The following is a 22711-nucleotide window of genomic DNA, read 5'->3' on the forward strand; positions in this document are numbered from 1 at the left end:
CAGCAGGAGAGTTCTATGTTACTGTGTTTCTCAGTGAGCTGCCCAGTATTAGCAATAAGAAAAGTTCCCCAAACTATTAAAGTTCAAGGTATAGTTACCTAAACGTTGCACGGGAGGATTTTTTGAAGCATTATTTCAGGAAAAAAAAAACCACAATAAAACCAACAAAAAAAAGGTACAAAACTGCATGAAAAAATACTTGCATAGGAAAGTTGGAGACAGAAATCAGCTATTCCTGCTTATGATTCAAAGATGCCAAATATTTCACCTGAGATGCAGAATGGACCCATTAAGAGTAGTGACACTGCAGGTTTTACTCATGAGATTATCTGTGTTGCATTTTATGGCTTTTGCTGTCAAACACCTTACAGCTCCCAGCCGACACCTTCCTGGAGGCCCAAGCATCTAAGAGAGCTCAGCATCTGCCCCACGGGAGGGTGCAGACTTCCTGACCTCCTGGATCCCAGCTCTTCAAATCACAGCCATCCTTGTTCCTATTGCTGAAAGAGGGACCTCAGCCACGAACATGAGGGACCAATGCTCTTGCTAGAGCCAGGTGCCCCTGTGCTTGGAACAGTGGGGATCATGTCACCGCTCGGTATCTCCAACCAGCTGGAACATTTACCATGGTTTCTTTTTGCCCAGGACTGGATGCTGACATTCCTTTTGGGTGAGTTATTTCTTAGCTGTGCGACTTGGATAAACAATAGGTGGAGATGGAGAAGTCAATTTTACAACAATGATATCATTTGTTCCTCCCATTCTAAGCTGTTTTGCATAATGGAGACTTTGCTGACCAGATATTGCTGCTTGACCTTATGCACAACTAACTAGTTATTATGGGCTGCAAAAGCAGGAAAGCTCTGTGTCCAGAATCTCTAAACCTTATTAAAATGGCCATTTGGGACAATGTCACTCTAATTTAAACAGAGTCTTATTGCTGCTAAATGACATTACTAGAGCTCATGGAATTTAGGCAGATCGTTACCTCTTGCTGAGCTTGGAGCCTCTGGCTGACCTCGATGTGCATCCTCGCCTCGATACACCATCCTTGGGAAACTCAGCACTTGCACTGAGCCAGGGATTTGGCATGGAGAGGGGTGATTTTCTGTTTCCCACAGCACTTACTCCAGGTTGGAGATGTGTTAGGGAAGGGGGGTGTGTCTGTGTGTGTGCATCTGCATACGGGTAGGGGAGGTGGACAAGGGGTAATCAAGCCCTTCAAAGAGAATTTTGTCTGTCCAGGATAGTCTACACCACTCACCGGTGTTTGGGGCCATGGACTAGCTCAGGATTAGGATCCAATGCATACTGTGGCTAAGCACAGATTTTGCTGAGTGATACATCATAACTATTCATTGCAGCCTTTGTGGGCTTGAATTAAACTTTTCCGCTATTGACTTCCAATAGGAAAAGCATTCCTAAACTACAGGAGCATGTAAGGAAAGCCCATTCCTCATCTGTAGAGGTGTCAAGAGTACATCTAAGAGAGAAAAAGGAAGATGTTTGTTGGCTTACCACTCCTGGATTTTCTCCTCTGCTGAAAATGGTAAGGTTTCTACTGAAAATTAAGGTTATTCAAGGTAATTTGAACATTTCTGGGTAAAAGAAGTCCTGGAGTCCCTGCTGTGAGCATGGATGTGAGGACACAATACCTCTGGACGTGCCCCAGTGGAGCTGGTAACCCTCTTGTGGGAGACACACAGCACCTACCTCAGCCATATGCTGCCAAGTTACACAGACTGACATAGAGATACAGCATAGTCACAATAGACTACCTTTATTTTCAGTTCCATGGAGGCTCATTTCACCTCATCTCTACTTTTGTAAAGTATTTTTGCTCTTGTGCCTCTGAGGTAACTTGATCCAGTTATTTTTATTTAGTCTAATCTTAAAAATACTATAAACCAGCTCTGATTTGAATACCTGACTGATTTGCTTTAAGGATACTCTTTGCTCTTCTGAACTGGCTGTCTTTTCTCTCCATGTCCCCTACTTTACAAGAAAAAGCTTCCATTGACTGGTCAGACATAGAAATACTTCTGAAACGCAAGCAGCTAGACTTCTGGGAAAGGGAATGATATATTCAGAAACTTCCTAGAAATGACAAAAAGCTATATGAGGGTGCCAAAACTCTGATCACTTACAAGAACTCTTTCAATATACACACAGAAGCAAGAATGACAAAGAACAAAGAAAACAGAAGATGTAAAGAGGGCAAGAAAACTAATTCCCAAAGTATTAAATGTTTAGAGACAGAATATTGGTCATTTAGTGCAAGTGATTTCCCCTGGTGACCGGGAATGCGGTAGAAACAAAAATCAAAGTATAACTCTGCTTAATATACATTGTCTCAGCTTGATGCTGCAAAGTACATTTCATTACAAGCCAAAAGAACAGCCCTCACTGATGCTTGCTCGAATGCTTCAGTTTCTGGATTAAGCTGTCCCATTGTTTTGAAGCATAGTTATGGTTTAGAGATCAATGGGACATAGACTATCCTAATCTACTATGAACAGCCCATAGCAGAGAAGGGATACTCTGCACTAGAGAGCCATCTAAGTCTTCTAATTACTTTGGCTACTGATAGATTGGCTCTTACCCCCTTGAATTCCTTTGTCACTGAGGAGTTAAAATTCATGAGCGTCTATGCTGCTGAATGCTTACTCCAGTGCTGCTATTTTCTGCGCCAAGCTAGCCATCACCGCAAAGAGTCGGAGGTCTGTCAGGCCATCTGTTACATAATAGTCAACAATCTCTAAAATCTGGGGAAACTGAGATGGAGAGAGCAAAGATGATGAAGGGTTTAAAAAGAACAGATTGCTGCCTTGCTTGGAAGGGAGGGAGGCAGGGGGAAGGGAGAAATAAAAAGCCCTGATGGAAGCAGAGACAAACCCGATTAGCACAGCCAGCAAAACAGTCCCCCCAAAATATTAATGCACCAGACTGGTGGGGAAAACAATGTTTTAGCGCTGGACAGCTGAAGGAGGCCACAAAAAATTACAACTGTAATTTAGGCATTGTCATAGACAAGCAGACACTGAAGATCATTTGAGAACATCCTCTAAATCAGTAAAGAAGACCACTGCAAATATTTCTGTCTCTGTGTTATACAACACACTGTTGCTGTACCACAGGGAAGTAAGCATAGTATTTTCATTCCACTCTTTTCCTTTCCTAATTTCCCCCTCCCTTTGCAAAGAGGTGTTTGCTGATTTTAAGGCATCAGAAAGGTGATGACTCGGAAGTAGGGTTCAGCTACCTTGCATTTGTCTTGCTACATGTCCACATTTTAAAAAAGACTGACTCTCAGAAGAAATGTTATCCATTTAACTGCCTCTCCAGCCACTGAAATTGTACCAGCGGTAATACTGGCTGGGTGAGCCACCCAGCTGCATTTAAACTCTCCTAACATGAGCTGACTTCTAGTCCGCTCTGCGCAGTCGTATCTGTTCTTATCCTTGCTCCCCTCTCTAAAGCTTGCAGAGCTTACTCTACCAGCAATAACCATAATGCTGGTGTCTTCTTGATCTCCTCTTATGGGGATGTGTCAGACTAAGCACACTGCAGGTATCAGCACCAGACTCCTTGGAGCTTCCTCCAAATGGATGTCCATTCTACATCAAGGTACAAATTTTACCCCCAGACTCTCTTGACATTAAAATCCACTGAGAATCAGAGGTCTTATGGCAGTTTCAGGAAGCTGTTTCTGTTTGAACAGAAACGTGAAGCACCAAGCAGACTCAGGCTGTGGTTCTGTCAGCCCTCTGTCTTTCAGGGACTAGGTCCTACCCACGGGATTCAGTGGCCTCTCACATGAAAACACATGATCTTTACTCCTGTGAAGTTCATGTGCTTCAGACCATTTCATCAGACAACACTGGAATACCCATTATGTATGTGCTCTCTAGCTCAAGTGCTTTGCTTTGTTACCCCTTTGATCAAATAATTTTTAAACTACAGCAGAAAACACAATACATGGCAGTTGAGGAAGGGAGAGGAAAGGGATATTTTCTGAATGCACATAAACAACTAAAGATGCAGGGATAAATTTGCTGGTTAACTTTTCATATGACAGTAACCAATGCCAAAGCAAACACATCATAATGGAAGCAAGTAAAATCTGTGTTCATTCACTCATTGCTGCTACTATAGGTTAAGGTGGTTCATTAACTGATATACAAGTGCATAGTGTAATGCACCCCTCTTAGCTGTGTTAATGGATCACATAAGATAATGCTGACAGATGGAAAAGATGAGCTTTATTGGTCTGATAAAAATAAACAATAAATGCAGGCAGTGCTGAACTGGATTATCATAGTGCCACATGAGTTGTGTAATGATGTTAGCACTGGCGCCTGCCTCAGAGCTGATGCTTCGGAATACTAACATTGAGCCACTTGATACGTGTTTGATGTCTAAACAAGTCACATCCTTTGCTGAGAGGAACAAATTGCGATGGAGACTGGCTGTGGGGCTTCAAGTTTCAGATAAAAACCTGGCCAGAAGAATTCCATCCAAATAATTGTCCAAAAGACTTTCTACTTTTAATCGTATGAAATATGTGGTTGGACCCTTTTTGCTTCTTTTGTTGGTTTTTTTTTAAACATCCAAATAACTTGGTCCCTGCTCTAGTGCTAAAGCCTTGTCTAACATTTCGTGCTGGGAATGCAAAGCAGGGCACCAAGTACAGTAGTACAAATAACACTTTATTTACAGTTTCATGGCTTTCAGATTTCCTGTCTCCATAATCACTTCCTACTAATTTCCTTCTGTTTTGTTTGAAATGGTAGTCTTTTCAAAGAAAGTGCCCAAAGAAACAACGCCTTTGTAAGGTTTGGATTAAATCACGGAGGTTTTTATACTTCTTTTTCTGTATTTCCCAGTACCGGTTTTCTGCATTAACAGAGTTTGTGCTGTATGTCTGGATGGTTCAAACAAGATCGTGATAAGAGAACTGCAAAAAGGCCAGCACTGAAGGGCCAAAGTCTCAGCTGGAGGAAGCTGGCACAGCTCCATCAATGTGCATCAGCTACAAACCAGCCTCACTTGAAGAACCAAATAAATGTTTTAATGCTGGACATGAAAAACTTTCAAGCACTACCATGACACTTGGAAAATTTGCTAATACTTGAGCACATACAAAACATTAAGATAAAATCAAATATCTGTGTTGTAGGAAGTAAATAAAAGCAACTACCACACAAGTGGTGTTTCTATACAGGGAGAGTAGCTCAATCTGAAATTAAATCCGCAGAGTATTTGACATATTTTTATCTTCTCTAGTGGTTTCAGTTGCCTAATGAGCAACATCTCCTACAGCTATATTTAGACTCCTCTACATTATGCCAAGTTGGCTGACCAAAATGGGACAGATCCCAAATCCTCTGTAACTTTTCAAACTGAAGCTAACAATTGAAAAAAAAAAAAAAAAAAATCTGTGCAAAGCCTTAACGCTGAGTAGCATGAGTAGACTGTACCCTTAATATTACCTCCTTGTTATATCCCAACTACCTGGCCAAAATTACCTGTATAAAAATGAAGGCATACACCCCGTTTCCACTGCTGACCTCTGGCCTTCCCCTTCCTTCAGAGCTCTGATTTTTCTCCAGGCCTTCCAGACCCTGAACACTACTCTTACTTCCGAAAACGGAAGGGTAAGGAACGTGTGTTATTTAATTTATTAGTGGGTTATCTATAGAATTGTTTAATAAAAAAAAAAACCTCATACATATGCCAGTGCTGCTGCTGGTCAGTGTTGACCAACCAAATATCACAAAAATGAAGGTATGAATACTGGAAATGTTTGCCACCCTTCTCACACTTTTCCACGAATGGATCTTTGACTTTACTTACATTGTAAGTCAATAAAGGGGCAACTTCTTTCAAGACCATCAAAACTTGCTGGGGTTCAAGTACCCATCTCATCAGCATCCTCTTGCAAGGACCCTCACAATATATTAGTTTCCAGAAAATTAGACAGTCGCCTCTGGGCAGAGCTCCAGTGTCTCCAAATGTGGCTTTTACAATGCGTAGTTAAGCTCTGCTTTCATTTTTCAAGTTGAGGGAAAACCCTCAAAACCTCTTACAAAATCTTTCCCTTCACTGAACACAAAAGCACAGAAGTTTAGCTTTTTTTGGCTCCACACCACCTTCTTCATCAATTAGTCATTTCTCAATATGTAATACAACAGTAGTAGTAGTAGTAGTAGTAGAAGAAGGAGAACTTTGAAAAATCAAAAATTTTATGAATACACAGAATTTCTGAAAGAAAGGAAGGATTTGATATCTGTCTATGGCTTTCCATTATACTAAGCTAAAATGCACTACAGTATTTCTACAGAGATACTAACATTCATTACTTTTCTCAGTGAGATGATACATCAGATATTTACAGGTACTGCACAGTCCAAATGGCTTTATGATCTTCTGGAGAGGACATAGAGACAGAGAAGAAAAGATCTGAACAGGCAAGAAGTGATGTGATTTACAGCTTCTTTTAAACAAACCAACACTTTTTACTTAAAAGTCATTCACATGTAAGACTAATACCTTTTTCTTTTTTTTTTTTTTTTTTACCCCAGCTATCTCTCATGGAGCTTCACTGCTTACCTGGATAATTATGAGGAGCACCCACCTTTTGACTGGAAAAATCCTTACAATAATCTACAGCACATTTACTAGATTTGAAAGATCCAAGTCACACGGGAGATGATGGTCATGCCTGCATCGCAAACTGGAGGACACTGCAGAGATTCCACAGCAGATGGAGCCCTGAAGAGCTATACCTCTAAGTTTCAGTGCCCCACAGCCTACACCAACCAGCATGGTTCTGGGAACAACTTATCCACAGTACAGGCGGTGCTGCTGTTGAATCTACACGTCATCCTCCACAGGACATGTTAGACTGTGCACCTTCTAACACAGCTGCTGAGTGTCTGGGCCTGCTTTGCCTCACACCCAGCTGAGTTGGCTCCCTCTGGACCACAGATTCTTACATATCCACTTTGAGGTTTACATGAATTAAGGTAAGTAAATGTGATCAGTGGAGACAATCTGTTCATATTGAGAGTATATTCTCTGATTACGCTTGAAGTTTTACCACTCTCATCTTAGTCAGACCGGCATACTTAAAATACACATTCCTCACAGGATCATTATAAAACATTCCCTCTTTAGATTCAACAATCCATGTAGGACATGGTGTAGGGTTGTGAGCTCTCTTAGAAGTCTGTGTTCAATCTTCTGTTTACCGTCTCTGGGAGTTAGAGCAGAAGCAAGATCAATTTTGTCTCATTGTAGTGATAGGCAGAAAGACTTTTCTGGAGAAGAGCTTAAATAGGGGCAGGACTGATCTCTTAGAGACTTTTATCAGACTCTGCCGGTGCTTAGAACCTCCAAAAATAATTAGTAATGGCAATTTTAAAAACCCAAACAAAACCCCCTCCATACTAAAATAGGTCTTGGTTACAAACCAGGAATGTCTTTTCTAGGAAAAGGACATAAAAGCTGAAGTTGTAATGGAGACATTGGGCACGGAGAGTATAGTTTCTGTTTTATGGGGAGAGAGAGCAAATATGGAGGCATTCCGTGCTTCTTATAACCACAAAGTTGTGGACTGCCTCCCCTGCTCTCAAGTTCACCAGGTGTGCTAGTTTATACTTGCAGTTCAATCAAGATGAAAATGAAGTAATAGCATTCAGGAAATGACACATAGAAAGGAAGAACCAAGTGAAAAAGTAGTATCAGGCATAACCTGAAACTTGAGCATCCTACTTCAATCAACTTTATATCCCAAGTAAGTGTGAGAGCTTAGCAAATCTTTTAAATATGCCTTTGATCTGTTCAGATGCTCAAGAGAGAGTCCCAGACCAGAAACCTGGCACCCAGGGGAGCTTTTGTCTAAAGAAAGGTGCTCTTCAGGTCCCCACTGAATGAGAGAGGGGCAGAAGCTCTGTGGGAGGTGTTCTCCAGCTGTGGAGAGATGCAAACACTTTGCTGCTGTCCTAATATTTCACACTCCAGACCAGGCCACAAGACAAACAACCCGGGTGTTGTTTCAACTGTCTAATTTGACATGGTTTAACACTACAAGAAGTGAAAGAAAACCTTAGCACTCCTCCCACCCCTCTCCTTGGACCAACTGAGCTGTCACTGTCTGCACAGAAAGTGATTATTCGGTTGAAAACACATTTCGGCCTGATGCGAACAGAACAGAGTTAAAAAGTGGAGTTTCCTTTTGTGCCTCTCCTCCAAGGAGAGTGAAAAGCAGCAAGAAGAGATGCAGGAGGGAAGGGGGTGACCACTGTGCACCATCAGCACTCCATGCTGCCTGTTCTGCAGCCCACCCTCAGCAGGCAGCCCCAAAGGCAGCCAGTTGTGGCCTTGCCAGTGGGGTGAAGAGTCTTGTGCAGGCAGTGACAGATATTTTCAGGGGGAAATGTACAGAGGGAGCTGGGAAAAAGTGTTGGCGTGATGGAGTTTCAAAACCAGAGCTTTGCTAAGCAGCAGGCTGCAACCTTTGGTTAAAGTTTATCTTGCAGAGGTTGGTAGCTTAGCAACAAGGAGTATTTTCATTTGTTTTGTACAAACAGAAGAAGCAGCATCAGGCATGTCAGAGTACAGATGTGTCAAGGCATCAGGGGAGAATCACTGGGGAGCAGTGATTTTCAGCACGGATGAGCAGGGATACCCATCTCCAGCAACATGGGACTCTCCTTCACACATGAGAATGAAATTGCCAGGACACAGAAAGGATTTTCAAGATCCCATCCAGAGTAAAGTCATTTTACTTATATATGCTAAGAGTCTATTTTCGATTTTAAAGATGTCCATGAAGCAAACTTCATGGAGTTGACTTCCTATTTTGAAGAATATCCCTGACTACTAAAGCTCACTTTAATCTGGGTGCAGAAGGATGTAATATATGAGGAAAAAAAAAAAGCAAGTCATATATGCAAGTAGCAAATAGCTGCTCTGCCATCATACAAACTGAGAATTTGTATCTTGGGGTGTTTTTGCAGCCTAACTGGACAATTGACCTCTGTCCCCATTCAACATCTTTCCAGGCAGCAGTTTTTACTTTCAGCTCAGTACTGAAAATCAAGAGTGAAGAAGCTGTCACATCCCACCACATCATGTCCTTCATTCACTCCCCTAAGAACCTGCACACACAGCCAGTATCTCTTCCTGTTCAAGTCAATAAATATTTTGATGGCTGAATACCAGTGCATTTCACAAACTCTCAACAGAGAAAGTACAGCAGCAGAAAGGAAAAGATGCCCTAATTATTCACAGGTAATGATCTCAGGTTCTCACTACACATTTATATCCCTACCCTCTGTTAATGAATTCATAATGTGGTAAGAGTTGAGCAACAGCAGAAAGCACACCTTACACAGCCAGTCGGATGTACAGCTGTGACACTGTTGCATAGGTCCTCCTCTGCTCCAATAAGTTTTCACCTTAAAAAGGTGAAACAAATTTCTCCAGAGCTTTCCATTCAGCAGAACTTAGGGGAAGCAAAGCCAGAGTACCCTACACCAGCAGATGCCTGGGGGACCACTCAGTGCTCCCATGGGATACTGCCTCCTCTCCATGTACCTGCCAGACGTGCAGTGAACAAGGCAGGGCTCCAAAGAAGAGGGGAACTTTCACCATTAACACCAGGACATTCCTCTTAGACATTTTGAAGAGAAGCATACTGTACAGAAATGCCCTCTGACAAATTTGTGCAAACAGCCTTCAGACGACAGGCTGACACAGGTCTTACTGACACTGGCAGCACCACGGGGTCGTTTGCACACGGATGGTCGGGGCCTGGCAGCACATTAAGGACTAAGGCTTTTGTTACACTCTGCCACAAAGATCTTGTTGTATGGAAGTGTGCTTGAGCAAGCTCAGTTATCAATGTGGAAACTGATGTAACTGAGTGATTAGAAAGCATAGTTCCTTCTTCCTATCCAGTCACTAAACCACCTTTCACTGTCTTGGAAAACACTGTTTTTTCTGCAAAAATATTGTGGAAAGAGAGTAAAGTGGACTTAGGACACCACTAGGATAAGCTTGCCAGCTCCTTACATTCGAACATCTTGAAGTGGACCTTCCTAATCCAGAAGTCTGGTGAACATGTTATGGGTTGGTAGTGCTGGGGGCAGGGGAAGGTAAAGTGTTGGTGTATTGCTTGTTTTAGTTTTATGTATTCAACTTCTCTCTCTTTTAGACACACACACAAATACACATCTTTCACAATTTGTGTGATATACAACAACATGAATTTTGTCAGGTTGCACAAACATTTATCCTAAGAAAACAAGTGTTTCTACTACTTGCATGAGCTCCCAATAAACAGAAGGTTCCAGCAGATCTACAGTGGCACCTTACCTGAAAAAAATTTCAGTGTCCAACTTCATCTCACCCAAAGCTTTCAAAGGATCAGAAATATGAAAGCAAATGGTCACACCTTAAGAATTCCATTGGATTCAAAACTTACAACCTGCCAGATTAAAATCTTCTATAGCAATGATCCATGCCATCAACACCTGAAATTTTACGAACAGTCTTGTTTTCTTGAAAGGAAAATCTTGTTTTCTTATACCCATTTGTGATTGTTTTGCAGATCTACAGAAGGTCTTCCACTTCCACAGCAAGGCCAAAACACCTTCATTATGCACAGCACAACCCAATAAAATGTCCCCACCATGATGTAAGAGAGAGAACTCTCACTAATCAGCACACATTCTGAAAGACACAGCCCAAATTACATGAATCAAAATCTAAACGTAATTCCAGACTCAATATTCTAAATTCAAAGTGACTCCTATAATTATAACTTTTCCATATTTAAAACAATAGGTTGAGTGAACAGGAGAAAAGAAGGGCGTGGAATGAAATAAAGAGAAGAAGGATCTCTGTGTCATAGTGAGTCACAGATTTGTCTCATTCAGTAATATTCACAGATGAACGAAACACTCCTCTTCCTGGCTGGAAGCACTAAGCTCAAGTGAGCAAATACCTAGCAGGAGAAGCAGTCATTCAATTAGAAAAAGTTTAAAAGAGAAAAGAATCAGAGTCTCTCATAGAATTGGAAATTATGGAGGACTGGAGAGGCAAAGTTCAGGTCAGCGTCTGAAGGCTCATAATTCAGGGTTAAGAATAGGATTTTCTGCTGTTAGACAGGGACGTGACCAATGAAGGTGACAGAAGAGATGGAAGTTCATGTGAGATTGGCCAAGAAAGACAGAAATGTGAGCTAGAAAGATGATGCAGACGTGAAAAATATGATGTAAGGTCTGTTGAGGAGGGTATTTACAGTAGAGAATTACCAGTAAGTAGCAGCGGACTTATTTTGTGCTGATGGCTGGAGGTCTACTTACCCCGTTCCAGATTGCCAGAGACCCCTCTCTGATCACCCCAAAAGGCTTGCTGCCAGTCCCCTGCTCCTGGGGCTGAGCTGCAGGGTCAGCCCTGATGTGGCACCACTGGCCAACATGACTGATTGGACTGAGGGGAGCCTCACCGGGGCCTCAAGCAGGAGCTCCGGATCTGTGTTTAAGCTCCCACACTTGCCCTTGGACCCCACATGAGCGACATTGTTGACCCTGACCTGTGGTCTGACTCCTTGGCTTGACCTCAGACCTGCCTCATTGCTATGGATGTGTCTAGAGCCATTAGGCTGCATTTGACCCTGGTGACTGCCAGTGGAGGATGTGACCTGCTCTCCTCTCTTCAGTGCTGTGGGGCTTGCCAGGGAACTCACTGCCCTGCCCATCCTGCTGCCCTGCCTCACCCTTGATTCCCAGCTCTCCTGCCCTTGCTGTGCCCAGATGCAGGAGGAGAAAGCCTACCTGGAGCAGGTTCAGGGTGATGAAAGGAGCACAAGGGATACTGACAGGGCCTGCTTTGGCCAGCCTGGCAATACCAGAGCTCTGAGCTGGAGCACAGCCCCCTCACTAAATATCTCTAAGGTAAGCAGGCGGAAAAAGGAACAAGCTAAACAAGCTGGCAGTGTTAGCATGAAAACAAATGTCATTTGGAAATTAGACACAGATTTCTTACCATCAAAGCAGCTTGGGTCTTGAAAGGCCTGCTAATCAGTGCAGAGGGAGCAGGAACGACAGCTTTTAGATAGAGCTTGAACAGCTCACAGAAATGATTATATGACAGGCAGAGCAAGTGCCAGATCCAAGCTCTTATTTGTGCAATGAACACAACAATGCTCAGCACATCCCTAGGGCTGGCAGCAGACTGGATACCTGAGGAAGCCAAACTTTTTCTTCTCACTTGTCTTTTCACTACAACCTTTGTGCCTTGTTTCCTTGCTTCCTTCTCTACACTGCACATTCCTGGCATTGTGACTCCACCACAGCTGGCTAAGGGGAAGGAGAGAGAAGTCCCCATTTATCTTTTTGGCAAATTCCCCCTTGTTTTAAACACTTTGCTTTTTTTGAATATTAGTGCTACCATGCTCATATTAGATGTGCCTGATTAATTCCTTGGTGTTTTACCTGGTGAATACTGAAGTTAATTACAGTCAGCATGCTCACTGCAATAGACATTTTTCTCTGCACTGTTCTCTCACAGTGAGCTAAAGAGAAAGCCTGAGCCCATATTTGAAATCCTCATTCAAATACTGCATTCAGTCAAGCAGTTTAAAATTGCTTTTAGGGAGGGAGGGAGGAGAGAGGGAGGAGGCTTGGGGGGAGTGTGGTCTTGTACTTGGTGACTGCTGCAAGCTGGAACAGCACGGAGAAGGAAGGGCCTGTTTTTTGATATTCATAGCAGGGAATTTAATTTAAGGCTGATGTGTTGCTGGTTGGAAATATGTATTAAATACCCAGATGCAAGAGAAATGGGTAGAGAAAACAGCAAAATAAATACAGGATATTGGCTCATCTATGCCGAGTGCTGATTTCCTAAACCTGGCACATTGGGGATTCACTGCCTGCCCTGATTTTGTGTGTCACTGATTTGGCTAGGATCTAAACACAGAGCTTCACAGTTACTGAACCACTGTCCCAGACCCAGCCAAGGCTGAGCACAAAGCAGGCCTGAACAAACCAGCAGGCAGACTACAAAGGAAAAGCAATTGTTCTGCTTAGCAGCAGCGCTGTTTCTGCTATGCTTAGCATAGGAACAAGTTAATTTGGGAGCACAATCTTCTTAAAAGGAAGAGCTCCTTAGCCCAGCTATCCCTAGGTTTCATGCAGTGTGCTGCCCTTTTTACTGTGCATGAGCCATGGATGTTACTCACAATGTATTTTTTTATTACTCAAATAGTATAAAAGCTTCTGATAAAAATCAGCTCTCTTAAACCTCTGGCTGGCATCTTGTTAAAAACTGACATCATGTTTCCCTGTCATCATTGGCTCACGAGGAAGTTTCTCCCACGATTTAATAAGCAAAAAGAAGGATTTTACTGTTAAGACAAAATAAACTGCAATATCAAAACTTTCATATAATTTTTTTCTCCAGTGCCCTTGGTCTAAAGTATTTGGTCTTAACTGACTCTCCACAGAGGTAAAGATACATCATCGTGAGTACAAAACATGCCTAAAAAATATAGAGCAGAGCCTCTAAATGCACACAAGCTGTCCACAGCTCCATCCGTATTAACAGAGGTGTAGAGACCACCAGTGTCCAGAAATGAGCCCCAAGACAGTTAAGCAGCCGAGAGCAGAGCAAGGAGGGGGCACCTGAGCACACAGACTCACTGTGCTGAGATCTGCAGTGTCCAGCATGGCCAGAGGAGCCTCAGGGTAAACAAACTCCCTTGGCATAGGGGATGGAGGGCATTGTCCTGCTAGCAGTGCAGCACAGGCACCCCCATTCTCTCCACAGGGTGTGCAGGCAGTTCTGTCAGGAAGGAAGAGATACAACTTTGTCTCTTCTTTGCTACAGTGATCATCTGCAGATGGTTTCACATTTCTTGGGGGCAGCTAATATAAATTAGAGCAATTTTCAACCCCCTCTAAGACATCCAGGGCATCCAACACTGGGCTGCCAGAGATGCAGCTCGCACTTTTCACTCACTGCTGGCTTAAGCTGTGCTCTCCTCAGCTGCCTGAGCTGCTCCTTTGCTACCTTTGACAAGCTATCCCATAGCTGTGTACCACTATACTTTGTTCTCCCACATTTTTTTGTAACAGCCTGCAAAATGCCACAAAAGGAGGACAAGCAGATCCTTGGACCCACTGTTTCTCACCTGCCAGGGAGCAGGGGACACTGCAGGGAACACAGGGCGAGATCGTGAGACTTCCTTCCCTCCTCTGCACAGCAGCAGAGGTCTAAATTCCACTCTGTCCTCATTCAGCAGAGCCAGCAGCTGCACAAGGGCTGAATGAAGACCCCAAAGCCCAGCCCCACACTTGGTGTTGTGCAGGCAGTGGGGCAGTGCTGCCCTTCAGCCGTGCCAGGGGCCATTCCAGAGCCATCAGCTGCCGTGGATGGAGCGGAGGCACCGAGCCCTGCTCGGGCACTCAGGGAATGAGCAAAGTGAGTGCTGGATATAGCACCCTCATTCAAACAGCATGGCATTTTAGCACCAGAAATAGTATCTTTCTCTTTTTCTTTCTTTTTTTTTTTTTTTCAGTGAAACTACTGGCAGAGAAAGATACAACTTAGCATGAAAATAAGTATCAGAATAAGGCCCTAGCTGAATAGTCGGTACTCTGCATAATTCTCTCTTTTCATCCCTTCAGCCTAGATCCTCTCCAAATATTCAGATCAAAATTTGCAAAGTAGGTCCAGCATTTTGGCCATCCAAGTAAAAGCTGGAACATTTGGATTCTGCCTCCATCATATCCCTCTACTTTGAATAAAATCAGCTCTCTGATTTTGCCATCAGGCTAATTATGAAGTCTCTGTCCCTTTCTTTCTCTCTCTCTGTCAAAGATCAAAGAGCCAAAAGATATACACTTACTAGTAATAAAGAAAAGAAATATACCATTTTAAGGAATGCATTCAATTCTCCTCTCTACTAGTACTTTGTGCATTCAACATCTTACTTCATCTTCAGCATATGAAAAATCATGTAAGAGGAAGGACAGAGAAAACCACAAGTCAGGATAAACTGTGGAATGATATTCCTGCCATTTAATGGCAAAAGTCTGTTTCAAAGATCCCAACATGCTTTACAGAGTCTACATTTAAATGATGCATTGTTAGACAGTGGAGAAGACCAGCAGAGGGAAGTAGTCTCAAATTATAAGTGAAAATTAAAAATTACAAACAAAAATACAGAACAGGAGACAAATCCAACCACACAATTTTCATTTTAACTCTCTGGACAGTACAGTAAAAGGGCCAGCACACACTCCCATCAAAAGCAGTGGGCATAACCTTTAGAGCCATCTTTCTTAAATCACAGATGAATTCAAATGGGAAGAGGCACGCAACAACAAAAAAAATAGTTGTTAATGCATAAAACTACTGTATGACTTCCAATAGCTGGACTCAAGAACCCTGGTTAAATACTGACTTTCTTTCAGAGTCAATCAGATAATAAGACCCCTTTAGAAGCACAGAATAGTTAAATTCATCACCATAATTTAATTGTAGAAGGTTATTAAAGAGCACTTCGACTCCCCTCCTGCTTCGGCGCTGCTTTTGTGTATTAAACTCAGACTAATCAAATTGCAGATTCCAAGAGTACTGTATTAGTCATCCCCATCCCTTTTAATTTGTTTAATGGCCTCCTTTTTTCTCCCCCCTCTTGTGTGTGTGTTCTGACTGGCTGTGCAGCGCTTAGGCTCACGACATGTAAATAAAGACTGGATAGGGGAACAGTTCGTCGAAAAGAATAAAGCGTGCCTCCATTCTAAAGTTACATTTGATGTCAGCGTAATTCATGGGACGTGTACTGCAAGCAATGGTGCTTATTATTTCTGCTTAGCTGTCTACAGACACAGGAGAAGAGGGAGAGGGGAAAAAAAAGGAAGAAAGGAAAAGAAAAGAAGTCTGAATTTACACTTACTGCTTCAAAAGCCCTTTTGTGCTTCGCCAACTTCTCCTGGCTGAAGATGCAGTATTTTGCCAAAAAGTCGACCGCAAGAGCAGACAAAAAAAGGATAAAATAGCCCATTTTCCCCACTTTTCCTTAAGCATTTTTGTAAACCACTATAAAGAGAACTATTTTTTTAGATGCACAACAACACTGGCCACAGACACCTCCCCTTGCAGAAATTTCAATTTATGGTTTGCTTCTTGTGTTTTGGTGGGTGTTGTTGTGGGTTTTCCTTTTTCTTTTCCCCTTCTCTTTCTTATTTGGAAATGTCTTTTCACCTGGCCCAGGGCACAAAGTCAAAGTTAGCTGTGAATAGGAGATGTTTAACATGTATAAAGCATAAGAGCTCCATCCTGGTCAGGCAGTAGGCTGAGAGTGTGGCAAGGGCTTGTTGTTGTTTGTTTTAAATGTTAAAGAAAATAACCTCTTCAGACTCGAGATCTGCAGAGTGGCATCCTCCATAGATACTCCCAAAGATACCACTAGAAATTAAATTCCTTTGGTTTGTTCCAGTCAGAAAAGACAGGTATTCAAATAAACTTTTCTCTTTCAGTATTAAGGAGCTATATCACAGAAAAGACACACCTTTTCCTACTTCTCTCTTACTGAGGTCAAGTAGGACACATTAAACCACTAAAAAATACCATGCAGGATTCCCTATCCTCAAGTTTTTTGCTTGTTTCCAGGTCTATCACCCAAGAAGACAAAGTATGAAGCTGGCCTTGCTTCCTCACACCCAACACAGAATGAAAAACTGCTGAGAGTAGGATGAGAAAATTGGAGGGAAAAGTCTGGTCATGCCACGAACACAGGCGGAGCTCATGAGCTCTGTGGATGGGACCAACTCTGCCACCTCTGCATTCAAACTCCTCCTAATACTTATTAGTTCCTTTCCAATGTCTTTCTCTCCGTCCCTAGGCTGCTACTTCTACCACCTCATCACCACCTTCATAGGAAAGAAACCCTACTTTCACATCAAGGGAAACCGCCAGGAGATTCAGGACCTGATGGGGGAAAAGTTTTGGGTCTCATCTCTTGCAATTTCCTGTTCGTTTAGAATGAGAACTGGAAAATAGAGATAATCATTTGCAAAAGCGTGCCAGAAAAATAATCTGAATTACCATCATCATCATTATCAGTAAAATTATTTTACTATAAAGAGAGAAGGAGTGATTCACAGTGCTGTGGCAATGTGGTATTCTGGCTGGTATCTAAACAAGCTTGCAACATAAATCTCTTGTTTCCTTTTAAAAGAGTACATTTGTCTTCAGGTTCTGTTTTGGGGTATGAGCAAGAAAGGTTCCTATTGGGAGGGAATGTTCATTGTTTGTTTATTGCTGTGTCCTGAATGGTACAATAGGACAAATAAAGATGCCTGAATGCCATTGTTTCATATTCTATAAACCCCAGATGAACCAAATCTGTGTGATAAAAACAACAAAAATATCTTGGCTTTTCATGTCAAAACAGCAGCAGAGATTTCTATTTCAAGCACGAATTGACAGATGCTCCAACATTGCTGTTATCACATGGTGTTTTTTCTAATTCTAAACTAAACTATGACGCTGAAAGGAATGAGAAAACTAATTTCTGGCCAAACTGGTTTTGCACAGGTCTATCTTACTGTCAGCCTCTAAGAAAGTTTTAAGTCAAAGACAACCAAAGCACTAATTGCATAGGTTCTGGAAAAGAATTGCACTGTGCTTAGGATTCAGAACTTCCCTAGGACCTAATACCTGTTTTTACCACAAAAATTTTCAGAAGTTGCCCTTTTTTTGTTTGCACACCGACATGGGCTTGGGAGATGTGGAGTTCCAACCCTCTGGGAAGCATCACTTCTGGGACGATCTGCATTGGCGCCCTCTGGTGATTCTGGAAAACAGCAAACCATGAAAGAAAAACTGTCATTTCACTTGTAATAAAACCTTAATGTTTCTTCTCATCCAAGTATTTCATAAAGTTGCAACTCCCCTTGCAACTGAGTGGTTAACCAAATAGCCCTTTAACAATTTCAGGAAGGGAAAGATGGAGGCTCATGTCTCTCCCAGAAATGTAGGATCAGGAAAGAAAACTTCAGTTCTTATTTAAGCAGTTTTAAGGTCAGATTAGGATCTTAAACAATCTATTCTGCTTTGGTGAATGACAAAGGCCAAAGGATGCAATATATTCCTGTGTAACTGGTCCAATTATTTGTACCTAGCCAAAGCACAGTTTTCAGGAAGACTTTCCTGTGTTGGTCTGAAGCTGGCAGAATATGGAGAATCCCATATAGATGTATGGTACACTTTTTTGAAGACCAATGTTTGGCTTACATGACACTTGAACTTGTTTTAAATCTCAACAAAATCAGTTTTTCCAAGGTTAAAGAACCCTTTTTGTAGTATATCCCCCCTGCAAAATGACTTACATGCTGTAGTTAAAGACGATGCCTGGAGGAAATTAAATGAAGGTCAGTCAGTATTTCTGTCAGACATTTTTACCATTCCTTAAAAGATTTTTTGGTGATTTTTGTCCCCCTAAAAAGACTGACAACTTTTTAAAACATGGACACCAAAACTGTATGGACAGCCTCACCAGCACCATTGATCTCTCCTTACTTATTCTTTTCCTCCAGTATGGCCAAAGGGGCAAACAAAGAGCAGATTTCTATTCCAATCTTGGGCAATAACTTCAGCTTTAGGAAAAGGTTTTTCTCCAGCCATGTTCCTCACGCATCTGTTTCTCTCTCTTTGTTTATTCTCCCCATCCCCAGGAAGTTTTTAAATAGTTGATCAATTTTGACCGAGTGAGACAGAGGAATAGATGGTTGACAGGAATTAAGTACCTGCAAGTTTCATGAAAATAGGCAGCAGAGTAGAGGGAGGGAGGGAGGCCCTATTAATTCCCTCATTGAGGGAAAGACCTCAGCATGAGCTCAACCTTTGTTACAGCCTGGAAATCCACACGAGAGAGAAATCCTGGAAAGCAGCCATCATTAGTAGCACCGCTCATGGAACCACCTGTTTAATTAATTATTCTCTGCTGTAAAGAACCGTTTAAAAACAGCTCCATAGCTTTCAATATAAGCTTGCTTGCAGTGCCCCCAGTAGGAGTCACAGAGACTGAGGTCAGGGGGAACTGGGCCCCATGTGCATTGTACCTCTCATAATATATACCCTAAAAGGCAGCTACAGGCCTTTGGGCTCAGTCAGACCCACGTTTGGGTCTGCCATATTTTTCCTACTGTTGCTCAGCACTTTACAGCCAGGAACTCCTCTGCCCTCCCACCATCGAGCTCTGTCTCCTCTCCCTGCCTCCAGGGAGGGAGCCCAGAGCAACTGCATCCAAAGTCATGCTCAGGCCCTCACTCTGTAGCTACTCAGTTTGCACAGAGGAGGAAAGCCTAAGAAAAACCAGCTGCCAAACTCTAAATAAATCCATCTGAGCATGTCTGCACTGAAACAGCATCATGAACAGACCAGATTTATGGGACAGAGATAGTGTGTCCCCTCGGGCTGGACTAGTTAGTCACCCTATACCAAATGAGGAGGCATAGAATCATAGAATATCCTGAATTGAAAGGGATCCACAGGGACCATTGAGTCCAACTCCTGGCCCTGCACAAGACAACTGCAAGTCGTGACTCCAAAGCAGGTAAGCATTCCACCTTTGCAGAGACATAGTAGCGAGGCTATTTGTTCCTTAGGTACAGGTAGAATCATATTGTCTTTATTCAAGCCAGCAATAATTCTAACAAAATATTTCAAAGGGGGTTGCAAAACTAAAATTTAATCCCTTCGAAGAAAAAAGAAGTAACTAGTAGTAGTACACTTTTTTTAGTCCAGTATTTCTAAGATCATACCTCACAAAGGCACTTGAGAGAAAAAACAAGCTTTATTACTGCTACAAAGAACAGGAAAATTAGTGTTGGGTTCTTTGTTCCCAAGCTGGGCACAGCCTGTAGCATTTCCTTCATGCACACAGTCGTGCCTGTATATCTGCTTTCTGAACCCCTGAGTGCTTTGCAGGGTGCACAGGGCATGATCCGTGAAAACAGTCCTAAGTTTGCAGAGAAGGGGGCCCAGCAAGTGGGTGTGAACAAGGGTAGTGAAGGGAAAGGCAAGGGAAATACAAGAGGATTCCAGACACACTCAGGGGAACACCCAGGCGTGGGGGACACTTGCATGGGGATCTTGTGGCTGTGCAGAGCTCACGGGCTGTGTCAGCTTTGGCAGCACACCCCATTCCTGAGGAGGGGAGGGTGGCTTACTTTGCTTTTGTAAACTAAAACTCTCGTACTTGCAGTAAGCTTCTCATATTAAAAGAATATTAAAACTGAAAAGTCAAGTACTTAAAGGCCAGGAAATTATGGAAAATACTCCAGTATTACGTTCTGAAAGGCCACGTCATGATGCAAGAAGGAGGGTAGAAGTCAAACTGTACTGGAAACTTTAGCTTTGGCATTTCAAAACATTTCAAAACAAGATAAAAACTGAGGGAGCCATATCATGAAATCAGTCCCAACCTCTATTCCTACCCAGCTCTATAACTTCCATTTAGTTTTTTATTGCATTTGTTGTCTGTTCTTAAAACGATTCAGAAGATCTTGGAACATTTTATGAACATCAAAAGATTAACCCTTAACCTTCCCTGAATAACACATTTTTCCCCTTTTACAGACAGGGAAACCAAAAGATTAAGTAACATTTCCAAAGCCAGTGAACACAGTGGTAGCAGACACAGAAAACCACTGCTCTTCAGCACCGTGCTTTAACTGGAGACAATGGTCTCCCATGGGATATCTGTGTCAGAGCTTTGAAGGACATCAAACTACACCAGGCTGTCAATAGAGATAATGGAATAATTGGCAACTGTGTCTAGGATGCTTTTCCTTTCAGGAAAGCTGGATTAGGATCTTCAGCCAATTAAGTAATGCTGTTGACTGGGCAATCATAGATTGCCCAGATAGAAAGGAAACTACAAGGGAAAGAATAACCAGGGGCTCCATTAAATTCTAAAAACAGTATACTACTTACAAGAATCTGAAGAAGCTTTGCTGGAGTAGAAACTAACTCATATTGGGACTTTACCACTAAAACATCAGGGCTGGGAACAAAAACCTTCAGGTTCCTAGCAATAATTCTGAATTAACACGCTTGCTTTTCAGAACCAACCATTACATATGAAACCAGGGAAGAGAATAATACAGTGTAAAAGACATAAATTGAATGTCAAAAGTATATGCATAGGTATATACCTTTCTTTCCAAAAATCAGCCCCTTTTAAAGTGCATCAGTATTTTGTAAATGCGAGGGGATTCCCTTCTCATCTGCATTGGACTGACTTTAAAATCTTGTGGTTTTAACCAAAATAAATCCATTTTATGTACCCTATTGCAAGAAATATATGATAATGAATTCAATCAAAAATGTTTTCTAAATGGGGCTGTCCAACGCTTTTACAGGCTTTCAATGTTTGCCATGAACCTATGGGCAGAGCTGGCTAACACACCACCACTGGCAGATAAAACACAGAAGAGGTTCAAGAGTCTGTAAAGTTTGTACTCCCATATTAAACAAGTAAAAGTAAATTGAGGCACACAGCAACACTTTCATATGAAAGAGGAGACCTCTTTTCTAGGTTAAGGAGGTCCAAAGGGCACCTCATTTTACAGGCATCACCAACAGGCAGTCCTGTAACTCCCAGGTGTGGAATCCATGAGGCATTGTAAAGAACTCACTTTATTCACCCTTAGAAAGAAATACACCTTATAAATTTAAGATTCAGACTTTGATCTGAAACTAGTTTCTCTGCTCTTCTCCCCCCTCCTTCTCTCTCTCACACATACATATAAACATAGAAATCTTAATATTCTGGATACCTCTTGCTAGGTTACACAAATATTACCTAGTCTTTGCAAATAAGGGTGTGGATGCCATTGTAACAGCAAAGGACAAGCCGGTCTGCCATTCCCAAAGCTCTGCCATGAAATAGGAAAGGCCTAGAGAGGAAAAATTCAGCTGGATATCACCAAACTCAGCCTCCCTGGGCATTAAATATATAAGCGCAATCTCTTTGATAAAGATTGCACAGGTTAAAAGAAGATTCCCAGTAAAGTGGGATGAAACTGAAGAAGGTCCATGTGTACCCCTCCCATATGCCCCATAGATGGGCAGGACAATCTATTTCACAGCACCTTGATAAAACTTGTACATTACCATATTGTGTAGCTCAAACAATGACAACTGTCATGAAGAAACGCATTTCTCTCAAGACCCCATTCTTTTGGACAGCTTTAATTTTTAGCACCAGTTTTTCCTTTGCTAGTCCAGCTGCCAAGTCCAGTCATGCTTTCCTTTTACACTTTGTATTCACTTCTGCCAAAGTAGAAGTAGACCTGTACTTTTCTAAACCCTCCTAAAAACTTTCTGCTGACTTTTGAAAATGTCTGGCTCTATAATATCAGGCAGGCATTCTGATTCATGCTACCCCTGTCTCATGCTTCCCTGGTTAGGCACCAGTTCAAGAATAAGGATTTACAGAAAGTTTTTTACCTCATTAGATCTTACCCTTTCAGAGTGTATTAAAGTTCAATAGCATTGGAGCTTGATGTCTGGCTTTGCAACTAAGGTTTCTTTCAAGATGCACTGTCCACAGAGCTGTGGGTCATTAAACACTTTTTAGTTTCTTACCATCAAAAATGCGTCAGCAGGCAAAGCCTCAGAGATC

The 22711-nt window shown here is 42.2% G+C and overlaps 1 long non-coding RNA gene across 1 annotated transcript in view; it reads left to right on the forward strand.

The window, feature by feature from the left end:
* The window catches only part of LOC108447575, a 48306-nt gene extending 30456 nt beyond the window's left edge, over positions 1–17850 (forward strand). Inside the window, exons 3-6 of the long non-coding RNA XR_001863233.1 lie at positions 372–670; positions 1411–1549; positions 6585–7028; positions 16690–17850. This is a non-coding gene — a long non-coding RNA (uncharacterized LOC108447575). The remainder of the gene's footprint in view (positions 1–371; positions 671–1410; positions 1550–6584; positions 7029–16689) is intronic.
* The last annotated feature ends 4861 nt before the right edge of the window (positions 17851–22711 follow it).

Source organism: Corvus brachyrhynchos, unplaced genomic scaffold, assembly GCF_000691975.1.
Source record: "Corvus brachyrhynchos isolate BGI_N302 unplaced genomic scaffold, ASM69197v1 scaffold56, whole genome shotgun sequence".
In the NCBI taxonomy this organism is placed as follows: domain Eukaryota; kingdom Metazoa; phylum Chordata; class Aves; order Passeriformes; family Corvidae; genus Corvus; species Corvus brachyrhynchos.